The following is a 9,554-nucleotide window of genomic DNA, read 5'->3' on the forward strand; positions in this document are numbered from 1 at the left end:
TTTTTACATTTTGAACTGGAACGTCTCCTTAAAGAATACATCAATGAATATGTAATAATGCAAAAATACAAAAAAGTGAAATTTGAAAAAAGATCCGTGTTGAGCCCTTTTCGAAATTCCCTATTCAATTATTTACAGAAAATTAGTTAACCTTTAAAACAGAAGTTGAAGCAATTTTATTTGTAAATATTTAATAACCAGCGTTCTAAGCCGTCTATTAAAAATTGAACTAATGTTCAATTGTTTGGGTGTCTATTAAGGGTTTTCGGACCATTAAGACGCCACAGATTTTAACAGAACATTTATTTTATGACTGTGATGTCATAATAGTTCAAATTCCCTTAATGGATAATAAAAATTTGACAATTTATTAAATTGTTAACGCAATTTATTTTTCTTTTTTCACATACTAGGCTCTGTGATGAGTATCACCGCGATAACTACCGCGATGACTACAATGATATCTGCCGCCGCGATAACTAGGTACTACGATAACTACAACGGTAATTACCACGATAGCTACCGCGATAACTGCCTCTACGACGAATGAATCCCCGTTTGGGACGATTGTTATTTACGCCACGACGACTTCCACCTTGACTGTTATCACTGGATCTGTAATTGTTAGAAAAAATTATTACAATTAGAAATATTAAAAAATTAGAAATGCTTATGTGTAAATTTGTGAGATACCTGTTGTTTTGGTGAATATTTTGCCCTTCAGTTTTAAATTCCGTCATTGTGGCGGCAACTGCGGACTCTACGACAGTATAAATATCCTGGAAAAATTAATAATGAAACTTTTTAAAGTATATATACAACAATTATTAATTATGTGAAAACATTACCTTACAATTTTTTCGTCCTTGTCCGAGATGAAACAATTTTCTATGCGAATTACAATATTTGTTACTGCTCCTTTCTTTTCTCCTTTACATTTTTACATTTTGCAATAGAACATCTGTAAAGAAATATTAAAGATGAATTTAGGGATGTGGGATTAACAAAGAATATATAATATATTTTAAACTCCTCTCAAGTACTATTTTTGTAAATTAAATGAAATGCAAAAAAAATAAGAATACAAATTATCAAGATTCGCAGTAGAAAATCGCTGTCAAATTTATAAAGCAAAAATCGCGAATATACATTCTCGAAATATCGGCTGTTTTTCGATAAAATCGAATAACTCGTATAAATCTTGACCGATTTGGATCATTCTTTTTTTGTTGGATAAAAAACAAAAAAGAAAGAATTCTGTTAGATTTATTCAATATTTTTGATACTTTTATACAATTTAAGCTAAGAAATTGTAAAATAGCGATTTCTTGAGATTTAGACAAATTTGGAGCGTTAACTCCTAAATGGAATTCTAAAATATTCTAGAATATTATTAATAAGGTTAAAATCTCGATATACATTCCAAAAAATCTTAATACACATTGTATTTTTTGAAAAATTTTGATTTTTCCTCAAAAAAATTGAATTTTTTGACATTTAGACAAACGCAGAGAGCAAACTTCTAAACGAATATGTAAAATATTCTAGAATATTATTGATTGTGTTAGAATATCAATATTTTTGCAGGAAATTTTAATACACTTCGTATTTTTGGAAAAATTTTGATTTTTCTCAAAGAAATTAAATTTTTTGACATTTAGACAAACGTACAGACTAAACTTCTAAACGGTTATGTGAAATATTCTAGAATGTTATTGATTAGGTTAAAATCTCCATATATATTACTGAAAATTTTAATACAGTTTTAAGATCTTGGCGTGAATTATTTCATTAATTAAAAATTAGAAACATTATTGACGTCAAGACCTTAAATCGGCTTCAAATAGAATATTTTTAAGACGAATAATTGTATTTTATTAGCTGATCATTTTATTCATTAAATTAAATTTTATATTTGTTATAACAGGGTGCCCACCATATCTTCGTTACAAAATTCCCTGACTTTCCCTGACCGAGCAAAATTTTTCCTGACTTTTTAAAACTGTCATATGGCGATTAATTAATAAAATAAGGTTAAAAATTTATTGTACAAGTTTACAATAATTTCAAGAAAGAAAAAATTTTAAATTTAGTAATAACATAGCAAAATCTCAACAAAAAAATTATGTCAACAAAAAATGCTACTCTTGATGACATTTATTATTTTCGCCTTTCGAAAACCCAGTGGGCACCGAGACATGGGTCGTCTTTAAGGCGTCCTTAGGACAACTTTAGGAGGTCTATACCCGTTCAAAGGACGTCCAAACGATATCTTACATCTTAAAGACATCCTTAGGACATAAGATGTCTTTGGATGTCTTTCGAACGGACATAGACGTCTTAAGGTTATCCTAACAGTGTCCACAGGGAATATTTTCAGAAATTATAATTTTAAAACTTTAAATTTTATAATCTATTTAAATTATTGTAAACTCAAGAATTCCAAAATCCAATTATTTTTCAATTTTAAGTAACATTATTCTCTAAATACTTTATAAATATTAATTTCATGAAACTTATTTAAGATTAAAAGTACTTACAATAAAATTATTTTCTTATTTGTGAAAATTAATTTTATTGTCAGAAATGGAGAAAGTTTTAAATTTAGTATTAATTTTTGAAGTGATTTTAAAGTTTATAAGCAGAATATGGAAAATTTAAGAAGAATTAAATGTTTTTAATATTTTCAATGATTTCAAGACACCAAGAATCAGAACTTTTTCTTTAATTCTAAGAAGAATAGTTTAATACTTTTTCCAATATTTTTGATAAAATTCTCTGGTTTTTCTCGGATTTCTCAATTAATTATAGTTTTCCTAATTTTTTTACTGAATTCTCGTATTTTTACATGTATATTTTATACAAATCCCCTGACTTTTCCGTGACTTTCTGCAACTTTTTAAATTTCCTGACTTTCCCTGACTAGTGGACACCTTGTTATAATTCAATACAAAAACTTTAGTTATAAATTTTATTTGGTAAACTTTTATTTCACTAATCATTTGGACATTTGCAAATTTTTTACTTGGAAGAAATTTTTTCATCCAAGATGTTTTTATTGGAATATATACTAACCGGAAAGATATAAAATCTGATGCAATTATTTCACATTTGCTTGCAAGTAAATATTTCATTCCTCCAGGCCAAAACTTCATCAATTCCAATGGAACACTTTAATTCGCAACTGATTTTCTGAAAAAAAAACAATACAATAGAAAAATACCTTTTAAAGTTTATTTTGGAAATATAAAGTAATTAATTACTACATAAGTTGGACATTCTAAACAATCAACATTTATGAAAGAAATCTATAATTTATTGCACATAAATAAATAATACCTAAAATAATTTATCACGAGCGAAAGATAAATATAAATTTACAGGGTGTCCAGCTACCTTATAAACCTTGAAAACACCTTGAATTTTATGACAAAAACCTTGAAAAATTAAACTTCTTAAAAATGAGATTTATTTCCTTGATGTTTTAAGTTAAATTCTCGTCAATATTCCAATTATCTTTATAAATATAAAAATTCTTCGCCGAAATTCAATTATATTCAAGAAGTTTAATAAAATTCAATGCAAAATACAATTATTTTCATAAAATAACAACATTCATCATAGGAATTCAATTAGGGGTCGTCCATATACCACGTGGACATTTTTTAGGCACTTTTTGACCCCCCCTCCCCCCTCGTGGACAATCGTGGATTTTTGACGACCCCCCCCCCCCCCTCCCCCTGATTGTCCACGTGGACAATCGGGTTTTTTTATTTTTAAATAGTGAATAATAAACAGATATTTAATAAGAAATACAATTAAAAAATTTTTTTATTTATTTATAACAAATTTCTTTAAAATTGAATAAAGATTAAATTATCTTAAAATGTTATTAACCCTTTCACGCCCATGGGACATATACGTCCCACCTACAAAAACCTCAATATCTTCGACAAAAATTAATATTTTTGAGTCAAATTTAGTGCGTTCTTTTCTGGAAGAATAGGCCTTTAAAAACATGTTACCTAGATCATGTTAAAAAATTCCTATTGTTTAAAAAAATTCATAAATTATTGTTAAAAATCACGAATTTTTTGAACATTTTAAAATCGACTGAAAATTGTTACTCAGGGGTTTTTGGGGTCGCTGATTACGAATATGACATCATTTTTTAAAATTTTAAAATGGCGGATCCAATATGGCGGTCAAAATTCAAATTTGATCAGATTCGCATGAAACTTGTTACTCGGGGGGTTTTTGGGTTCGCTGATGACGAATCTGACGTTAGTTTTTAAAAATTCGAAATTAGTCTATTTTTAAATTTAGATTGTCAGCAACTCAGTTTTTATCTAAATGATCTTAGATTTCTAAAAAGCATTAACTCTTGAAAGTAAGTATCAAGCAAATCTAAATTAATTTTGAAAAATCTCATCAACCATATTTGCAAACGCCATTCTGAATTTTAAAAAACTATTACCGAATTTGTAATCAGTGACCTGGCCATTTTGAATTTCTAAAAACTAATATCAGATTCGTCATCCACGATCTGGGTGTAAAAGGGTTAAATAGATAAATACCATTTTTAGTATTATAGACAGGACTTTGGCTGCAATACATTGCCGCGAAATTTGAAAGTTGAATAAAAAGAAAAAAAGATATAAAATTAAACTTCTGTGTCCACGTGGACATTTGTATTGACCCACCCTCCCCCCTCGTGGACAATCGTGGAATTTTGGCGAACCCCCCCTCCCCCCTAAACTGTCCACGTGGTATATGGACGACCCCTTATTTAAAAAATTAATTAAATTCTTCGCAGAAATTCAATTATTTTTAAGTAATTAAAGAAAAATTGTGGTCATCTTAATTATCTTTATAAATAAATAATAATAATCTTCGACAAAGTTCAATTATTTTAAGAAATTTTAATAAAATTCATTGCAAAATTCAATTATTTTCATAAATAATATTATTCATCACAAGAATTCAAATATTTTCAAAAACTTTAATAAAAATCATGGCAAAATATTCAATTTCATTATTTCAAAAAATTTTCTCACTTCTATGGTTTTCAATATTCTACTATTATAATAAAATATCCTAAAAGAATTTAATTATTAAACAAAAGTTTTAAAAAATTCCACACAAGCATTCAATCATTTAAATTAAAATTTGCATAAATTTTTTCGCAAAAAACAATTGTTTTAAATTTTAGCATTAAATTCTTCGCAGTAATTCAATTAGTTTCAAAAGTAATATAATTTAATTATTTTCTAAAATTTTTAAAAAATTTATTGCAAAATTTCAATTATTTTCAAAAAAATTTTTAATTTAATAATTTGTATATCAATAATTTTAATAGAAATTCCCAAATGAATTACATTGTTTAAAAACAATTTTAATTGATTTTTTAATATTTCTAATATTTTATGAATAACTATTGTATGTAGAAATTATAAAATTGTTTATATTAATAATCTCTAAATTTGAATTAGTAAAAATGTTTACTAATTTGAATCCGTGACTTAGTAAAATTTACTAATTCAAAAGCAAAATGTCAGTTATTAAATCTAATTAGTAATCATTTTTACTACTTCAAATTTAGAGAGTAAATCAAAATTTACTTGAAATACACTTATTAGTTTATTAGATAACTAATAAACAGATCTTACTCAATTTTCACTAGATTATAAATAACAAATGTTTTAAAATGAACCTTGAAAAAAGTTATTGTAGACCATAAAAACCATGAAAAGTCCTTGCATTTTTTTTAAAGAATCGCTGGACACCCTGATTTAAGAATAAAGTGGAAATCTGAAAATCCAGAAAGCACTAGTAAAAGCTTCTATTAACAATTTTTTATTTTGATCACAATAGTCCGGGAGCTAGCGACCAAAACAACTATCTCATTTCATACCGGCTGAAAATTTGAGTATAGATTACTGAAGACATGTAATTAACAGAAACCCACGTCTGGCAGGCCGGCGCTGGGGCAGGGGGCGGCGGCGGGGGGACGAATAGGTGAAAAGTAATGTAAAATTTTCTCATTTCATACCGATTAAAACCTTTAGAAATCGAAAGTTTACATTCAAACAAGTGTAAAAATGTGCGTCTGGCAGTTCTGGGGTGGGGCGAAGTACGTTTGGCAGCCCTTTGAAAATGCAGCAAATGGGTCAATAGGTGAAAAATAATGTAAAATTTTCTCATTTCATACCGCTTAAAACCTTCATAACTCGAAAGTTTACATCCACACGAGTCTAAAATGTGCGTCTGGCAGTTCTGGGGTGGGGCAAAGTACGTCTGGCAAAGGGTTAAACACGTAAAAAATCGAATTTTTTTCTCATTTCATACCGATTAAAACCCTTATAAATCGAAAGTTTATATACAAACAACTGTGAAAATACCCATCTGGCAGTTTTGGGGTGGGGCAAAGTACGTCTGGCAAAGGGTTAATCACATAAAGAATCATAAATCTAATCTCATTTTATACCGATTGAAACCATCATATATCGAAATTTTACATTTAAACAAATGTAAAAATCTACATCTTTAAAAGGCCGCCAGACGTACTTTGCCCCACCCCAAAACTGTCAGATGGGTATTTTCACAGTTGTTTGTATATAAACTTTCAATTTATATAGGTTTTAATCGTTATGAAATGAGAAAAAAATTTCGATTTTTTACGTGTTTAACCCTTTGCCAGACGAACTTTGCCCTACCCCGGAACTGCCAGACGTACATTTTTACACTCGTACAGATGTAAACTTTCGAGTTATGATGGTTTTAATCGGTATGAAATGAGAAATATTTACATTATTTTTCACCTATTGACCCATTTGCTGCATTTTCAAAGGGCTGTCAGACGTACTTCGCCCCACCCCAGAACTGCCAGACGTGTATTTTTACACTTGTTTGAATGTAAACTTTCGATTTCTAAAGGTTTTAATCGGTATGAAATCAGAAAAAATTTTCGATTTTTTTTCGTGTTTAAACCCTTTGCCAGACGTACTTTGCCCCACCCCAGAACTGCCAGACGCACATTTTTACACTCGTGTGGGTGTAAACTTTCGAGTTGAGAAGATTTTAATCGGTATGAAATGAGAAAATTTTACATTATTTTTCACCTATTCGCCCCCTGCCCCAGCGCCGGCCTGCCAGATGTGGGTTTCTGTTATTTACATGTCTTCAGTAATCTATACTCAAATTTTCAGCCGGTATGAAATGAGAAGTTGTTTTGGTCGCTAGCTCCCAGACTACAAGGATAATTTACACCTGTAATCGCGAACTCTAGACTTTTTCAAATTTGTAATAACGATCGGAAATAAAAATAAATTTACTTGAAATTCTAAAAGCACGTCACTTTAAATTTGTTTACGATTCGATACACTTTTTTAAAACTGAATAAGAATTTTTCGTTAATAAATAATTTAGGTCTAAAGTAAAAATAATGTTACATTACCTTGTTAAAGGAAGCACCTTTATTTTGATGAATGGAATGTTTTGGCAATTCCAAATTTCCTGCTATCTTTTCCACAATTCTATCTTGATGAATTTTTTCTACATTTAATGTCATCTTTCTTAATTAATCCAATCTCAACATTTAAAGAAACCTATAAAAGTAATAAACGTTTCATTAAAAATAAAAATCTTTTATTTAAAGCATTAATAATCTAGAGAAAAATTTGTTACCTCAAATTCTAAATTGTAGATTAGGTTCTGATTGAAAATTTTTTATTTACCAAAGCTGATCAGTCTGTATGATTATGCTAAATTTTTAGAATAAATTAATGACACTCATTTAGAGTTGATTATTTTAATAAATTTCGAATTTGAATTTTTACATTTTTAATACAAAGTATTGATTTTTTTCAGAAAATAGTTATAAATTTTAAGAAACTTAAATTTCTTCCAATTTGTCTACATTGAAAAATAAGAAAAATTGCTTTCATTAAAGTTACTTTTAATGTGTACAATGATGTATTAATAACTTTCTTATGTGATTAAAAATTGATTATGCGGACATAGAATAATAAAAAAAGAAACCAAGATGGTTTTTTCCAATTTTTATAAGCGTAGAATCTATAGTGACAATTTAAATTATAATTATGAACAGTAGTACCTAGTGATTTTTTTCGAGTTATTCTTCTCTAGATCCATAGTTTTCTGCGACAACAGGGGCACCTCTAGTAGGATATACTATGGTCTTAGTTGACTAGAAGCTATGTTTTGCGCTATAATCAACTCTGAATGTAAAACATCCTTACCCCCCAAAAAAAAAAAAAAAAATTGTTATTAACATCTCATAAGCTACTTCAAAAATATTAAATAATAAAAAATAAAACAATTTAATAACTTATTATTGAAAGTAAAGTTTACAAAATTTAATTGTTAAAATGAGCCGAATACTTTTTTATTAGTGAAATTTTAAACATTTTATAACCAAATGGACCTTATAATTTAATGTAGAATTAATCATTCCACTGATGAAGAAATTTTATATATTTAAATTAAGATAGAAAGTATTATTCATTCATTTGATCAATAAATAATTTGTAATTAGTATTACCAATCAGTTTCAAATCCAATCAATTAAGATAATATTTCATTGATTCATCCAACCACCGAAGGTAAGATGTGAAGGTAAGATGTTCATGAGTTCGTAGTACGCCTAATCCAACCACTGAAGGTAAGATTTGTTGTAAGTCCAATCGATTAAGATAAGACTTGATTGTTTTATCCAACCACCGAGTGTAAGATCTGATGGTTATCGAGTTCATGAGTTTGTAGTATAGCTAATCCAACCACTGAATGTAAGATTTGCTTTAGTCCAATCAATTAAGATAAGATTTCATTGATTTATCCAACCACCGAAGGTAAGATCTGATGTTTATCTAGTTCATGAGTTTGTAGTGCGGCTAATCCAACCACTAAAGGTAAGAAGTATTTTCATTCAATACAATGGGGTCCAACAAAGCAAAATCATTCATTAAAGTTTAAAAGTAATGTAAGTCCAATCTATTAAGATAAGATTTCATTGATTTATCCAACCACCGAAGGTAAGATCTGATGTTTATCCAGTTTAAGAGTTTGAAGGACGGCTAATCCAACCACTGAAGGTAAGAAATATTTTTATTCAATACAATAGGGTCCAACGAAGCAAAATCATTCATTAAAGTTTAAAAGTAATGTAAGTCCAATCAATTAAGATAAGATTTCATTGATTCATCCAACCACCGAAGGTAAGATCTGATGTTTATCCAGTTCATGACTTCTGTAGTGTAGGTTATTCAACCACTTAAGATAAGATAAGTTTCATGTAAATTTAATGTTAAACGGCATGTACCAATTCTGTTATGAGATTGTCCAGGATGTAAAGGCATAACGGTGCGTTGTTAATATTAATAATGTTTAATTACCTAACTTTGCTTTCCTTAAAAAAATATCTGAAGTACCTGTTATGGTATGTGCTAAGTTTCTCCATGTAACATAGCTGGTCAATAAGTTGTTAATTATTGCTCTAGGGTAATAATCAATACTTTATTAACCTGCGGGCGGTC

General features: G+C 28.6%; 1 long non-coding RNA gene across 3 annotated transcripts; it reads right to left on the bottom strand.

Annotated features, from left to right (window-relative positions):
* Nucleotides 1-256: 256 nt before the first annotated feature.
* LOC122507364 lies at nt 257-8,257 on the bottom strand. Of its 3 annotated transcripts, XR_006302113.1 has the most exons (8): nt 8,117-8,257; nt 7,687-7,763; nt 7,457-7,607; nt 5,714-5,811; nt 3,076-3,192; nt 849-961; nt 694-779; nt 257-615 (listed from the first exon to the last, which is right to left on the bottom strand). It is a non-coding gene; the product is annotated as an uncharacterized LOC122507364 (long non-coding RNA). The 3 variants fall into 3 exon arrangements; XR_006302112.1 differs by lacking the exon at nt 5,714-5,811 and having other exon boundaries at nt 267-615; XR_006302114.1 differs by lacking the exons at nt 5,714-5,811; nt 7,687-7,763 and having other exon boundaries at nt 265-615.
* Between the last annotated feature and the right edge of the window lie 1,297 nt (nt 8,258-9,554).

This window comes from Leptopilina heterotoma, unplaced genomic scaffold (genome assembly GCF_015476425.1).
Source record: "Leptopilina heterotoma isolate Lh14 unplaced genomic scaffold, ASM1547642v1 Lhet_467, whole genome shotgun sequence".
NCBI classification, from domain to species: domain Eukaryota; kingdom Metazoa; phylum Arthropoda; class Insecta; order Hymenoptera; family Figitidae; genus Leptopilina; species Leptopilina heterotoma.